The sequence below is a fragment of the Elephas maximus genome, chromosome 22 (genome assembly GCF_024166365.1).
Source record: "Elephas maximus indicus isolate mEleMax1 chromosome 22, mEleMax1 primary haplotype, whole genome shotgun sequence".
NCBI classification, from domain to species: Eukaryota; Metazoa; Chordata; class Mammalia; order Proboscidea; family Elephantidae; genus Elephas; species Elephas maximus.
This window is the reverse complement of record NC_064840.1, coordinates 24,910,268-24,915,475: the sequence shown is the minus strand read 5'-3', so window position 1 is coordinate 24,915,475 and position 5,208 is coordinate 24,910,268. Positions and strand designations below refer to the sequence as shown.

At 44.0% G+C, this 5,208-nt stretch overlaps 1 long non-coding RNA gene across 1 annotated transcript; it reads right to left on the bottom strand.

The window, feature by feature from the left end:
• Positions 1-3,242: 3,242 nt before the first annotated feature.
• LOC126065769 (uncharacterized) lies at positions 3,243-4,454 on the bottom strand. The gene is made up of 3 exons (XR_007514925.1): positions 4,381-4,454; positions 3,905-4,014; positions 3,243-3,644 (listed from the first exon to the last, which is right to left on the bottom strand). It is a non-coding gene; the product is annotated as an uncharacterized LOC126065769 (long non-coding RNA).
• Positions 4,455-5,208: the final 754 nt, after the last annotated feature.

The window sequence follows — 5,208 nt, the reverse complement described above, 5'->3', positions numbered from 1 at the left end:
AGTCTCAAGAGCCAGAGGTCAGATGAACAGGAGGCTGTCTCGGGATCCAGAGTGAGCAAAAAAGCTAGAATGGCTGCTTATATTCACATGCAGGCCACACCTCCAAAGAAACTCCCTTTTAACTGATTGGCTATTCACAGCATATTCAATCATGAGGGTGATCACATGTAAACACTGAAAATCATGGCTCAGTCAGGTTGACACATAGTCTTAACTACCACATTGCCTAATCCAAGGTCATGAAGATTTATACCTCTACTTTCTTCTAGGAGTTTTATAGTTTTAGCTCTTACATTTAAGGTCTTTGATCCATTTTGAGTTAATATTTGTATATGGTATAAGGCTGGGAATCCAACTTCATTCTTTTTTATGTGTCTGTTCAGTGGTCCCAGGATCATGTGTTGAGAGACTCTCCTTTCCACATTGAATAGTCCTGGCATGGCAGCTTTGTCAAAAATCAACTAATCTACATGTATGGGTTGATTTCTGGATTCTCAGGTCTTTTCCATTGACCTATATGTGTATCCTTATGTCAGTACCACATTCTCTTCTAGCTTTGTGAATGCTCTAATTTTATTACTTCAAATGTGCTTCTGATTTTTACTACCTCTGCATATTGCAACCAGTATTTTGTGTTCTTCTCACTTTTTTTTGGAGCATGTATTTCTGTGTGGAACATTTACGTAATCAGCACACTTGTCATTTAAAATAATTAAGAAGTATTTATTTTATTGCCTTATTGTGCCATAGTTGGTTTTGCTAGGCTCTTATTTCACTGTTTTCTGGTTAGTTTTTACTGCTCTAGATAGCCTTGATTCTGCTGTTTCTTCTGCACCCAAACTCGTTGGCTATCAAGCCCCAATCCCTGGATGTCAAGGACTACTGGCTGCTGTTTTTAGTTCATCCTCCTAGAAATTTTGACTTCTCCCATATCCCTCAACTCAGATTCAATATGTCCTGCCAGTTGTGGAAAGAACTGCTGGGCCAGAGGCCTGCTAAGGAACATCTTCCTTGAACAGGCCTCTCCACAGGTCAGGAGTGGCACCAGCCTTATGGGCTGCTGTATACTTTTTTGTAGGTTGCTGTCTTAGCCTGGGTTCTCTAGTGAAGCAAAACCATATATATATGGAAACCCAGGTGGCGTAGTGGTTAAGAGCTATGGCTGCTAACCAAAAGATTGGCAGTTCGAATCCACCAGGTACTCCTTGGAAACTCTATTGGGCAGTTCTGCTGTCCTGTAGGGTTGCTATGAATTGGAATTGACTCAATGGCAATAGGTTTATATATATATATATATATATGGAGAGAGAGAGAGATTTATATCAAGGAAATGGCTCACATGATTGTAGAGGCTGGAAAATCCCAAGTCCATGGGTCAGGTATCAGGCTAGAGGCTTCTCCTGACTCATGTAGCTGCAGAGGCTGATGAATCCAAATCAGCAAGTCAGACAGTAGGCTGCTGGCTCATAGGCCTTGGGGCTGACAAATCCAAGATTGGCAGGTAAGATAGCAGGCTGCTGGTTCAAGTCCCAGGAACCGAAGTTCAGATGATGATGAGCTGAATGCAGGATCCAGAGCAGAGCAAAAGCCAGTGAGCTTTGCTAGAAAATCCATATATATTGGATGTAGGCCACACCCTTATGGAAACTCCCTTTTAATTGACTGGCTGCTCATAGCAGATACCATCATTTAGGTGGTTATATCAAATCTCATCATACCCACCAAAAACCAAACCCACTGCCATCGAGTCAATTCCGACTCAGCGACCCTATAGGACAGAGTAGAACTGCCCCATAGAGTTTCCAAGGAGTGCCTGGTGGATTCAAACTTCCGACTTTTGGTTAGCAGCCATAGCTCTTAACCACACTCCACCAGGGTTTCCTACGCCACCAGGGTTTCCAGTCTCATCATAGAGGTGATTATATCATTACATAAGTGACAAACTACACTGCCAAACCATTGAGAATCATGGCCCAACCAAGTTGACACACAACCTTAACCATTACAGTTATTATACCTGAGATGCTGTAGTGATAAGGAGACACACGGAAGAGAACCTTCTTTGGGACCTCTTTCATGCTGCCCGTGTGAACATTTACAAATGCTGTTTCCATATACAGATACCTGCTTTAGAAAGGAGGCGCTCCCAGAGATTATGGGACTTATTTAAGGTCTCCAAGTGACCTCACAGTGTTACTAGGAACGGAATTCACCCCCATGTCCATGGATTCCCTTCTTGCCATCATTACCAAGTACTCCTTCCCTATTGGGCAACAGAAGGTAGCATGTACATCTCAGTATTTTTCCTAAGAGAGGTTTGGAGTTCCATCTTGTCATTTGGTAAATCGAGTTGATTTTCATCTTCTCCACTTTAGATTCAGTGCCCGTTTCACTGAAGTCTTTGGTAGTTTTTTTTTGTGTGTGTGTGGCAAAGCTCTCTAGTCTTTGTAACTACTGAAAATTGTTACAGGCTAAGTGAATTGATATTTACGTAAGGTAAAACTGAATTCTATAGATCAAGCGATGAATGGGGTTTGAAAGTAGATGGTTTCAGATTGATTTTGTCAATCCACAGTTAAGACCCAGTTTCCACAGTACTTGGCTCTGTGTATCTTAAATGAGGAGAAAATTACCTGGGGCTCTGGAGAAGTAGCTTTTATCCCTGACCCCATTTGTCTAACTGAAGAATCTGAATTTTTCTGGCTCCCTCTGTTGGCCTCTCCTTAACAGTTGCATACAGGTGCCCCTGGTGGCAGAGGACTGGAGCCAGAGCCAAGTTCTGCCAAGAAAAAATAGAATATTGTTGTGGAATGACCTCGGCAGTCCAGGCAGGTTCAAGGAGGAAGAGAGCAACTTGTTGAAAAAATTCTAGGAAATGCAGCCTTCTGTGTAAGTGGCAGGGAAGATGACCCACTGCCAGCTAAAGTCAGGAGGGTAGTAATGTTGGAAGACCATGAATATAGTGACCACCTGGGCCCATAAATGAGCTAGTCATTATGTGGGGGTCAGACCCTATGTTGGGAATGGAGACAGTAATACCTTTTTCCCTTAAGACAAAGCGACCTGTGATCAGACATGATCACCAGGAAGAGAGTCTACAGAGTTTTTATTAAATTGAGGCAAGGATGATGGTAAATGAAGACAAGAGCATCACCAGAATTCATGGTCCTGTGTTGGATAAATAATCCCCTCCCCCAGTTTTTTGAGATGAGTAACAATTCTGTGGAACTTTGGGTGGAGGTTCTGCGCAGGCCTCCTTCCTCTATCCTCCGTATAATGTAACACATTTTTCACACCTACCTACCCCCTGGATCACATTTCTTGGTTTACTTATGTATCTTTTTAATCTTTTCCACAACATGATTTCCCAGAAGGTGGGCTGTGGCCAGGTGAATCTCTCCAGACTCCATCTGGTTGCAGGTATCAGGAAGAGGTTTAAAGATGATCAGAAGATAAGGGCAAATCCCCTTCACTTCTCTCCTATCCCAAACCTAAAAAAACACCCAGTGCCGTCAACCTAAGGGCAGGGTAATTCCACTTAAAGTTGAACATGGAAGATAGGCTTTTCTTCCTCTTCAGGACACAGGGGTGATGCATGTGTCTTTTCCCAGCAAATGAGGAAGGGAACCAAATCCAGAAGAACCCTAACCAAAAAAAAAAAACCCATTGCTGTTGAGTCAGTTACAACTCATGGCAACCCCATGTGTTACAGAGTAGAACTGCTCCATAGGGCTTTTTTGACTGTAATCTTTTTAATATAATTTATTTTGTTGTTGTTGAGAATATATAATTTATTTTGTTGTTGAGAATATACACATCAAAATATAAACACCAATTCAGCAGTTTCTACTTGTACCATTTAGTGACATTGATTACATTCTTTGAGTTGTATAACCATTCTCACCCTTCTTTCCTGAGTTGTTCCTCCTGCATTAACATAAATTCACTGGCAGAGGCCGGGCCAAGATGGTGTAGTAGTCAAATGCTTCCTGTGGTCCCACTTACAACAAAGACCTGAAAAAACAAGTGAATTGATTATATATGACAAGCAAGGAGTCCTGAACATCAAAGGCAAAGTAGAGGAATCTGGCTGAGCAGCAAGGGGAGGGAGAGATGGTTCAGAAGCAGCGAGGAGTTGCCAGACCTGACTCTGTGGGAACCAGCACCCTACAGGTTGGATCCACTGGCATGAGCACAATGAGACAAGCAGTGGCATCTGGGACATGTTTTCCACATCGGGACAGACCCAGCAGCAGAGAGTCCACTCATGGCTCCAGAATCAGCGGAAAGCGCCACTCTCAGCAAAAGATAAGTACATGCATCTAATCTGCCACGTGGACCAAAAAACACCTCTTTGGGAAAAAACTCTCTCCCATTTACCTGACCGTTCCCCACTCTGCTCCAGGTCCTGAGCTGGCTTCGATGATAGCCACTTTCCCTGGGCCAAAAGTAGGACCTGTTGTACACACTGGACTATTCTCCTGGCCTTGGAAAAGGAACAAATTAACAAATAGTGAAAAAATAATCTGCCAGCGCCCCTAAGCTGGGAACTCAGGGCAGAAACAGCTTCTTTGCCTAGACACAGGCATAAGAGGTCCACGGACTTTGAATACCTTTCACCGCTGCATAGACTTGTGTGGGCCCATTTCAACAGCGTAGGCCCTTATTAGCACAGTACAGCAGGGTATATACCTGAAGTCTAACTTCAACTGTTTCAGCTATATGGTGGAGAGACAGGTTCGTGACATCTGACACTGCTTTGTCTATTAAGCAGGGTCCTCACCTACCCACATCAGGGGCCTGAGGACTGGTGGCTGCACCCACGCCACCTAGCCATCTGCGACAGGGGTCCAAGGGTAAATAGTGCCTCCCAGTCCTTATAGCCAACAGCATTGGGTGCCCATAGTCTGGCTGCAAAACCCACCCAACTATGCGCTCCAGGGAACAGGGACACGGTTTTTTCACAGACACTCGGGTAGTTCTCAGCCCCCTGCCTTTCTCCGTGTGTGACCCCCTACTGCAGCCAGATACTTGCAGTTATACCAATCACCCCTGCTCATCTAAGACTGTAGGTGAGAGCCTGCACCACACATTTGATGACCAACTACCTGAACACCTGCGCTGAATCCATACAAGGAGAGTAAATGAACTCCTGGACTGAACTACCTAGTAACAACTCTAACCACCTGGTAACAGAACCTTAGCAAT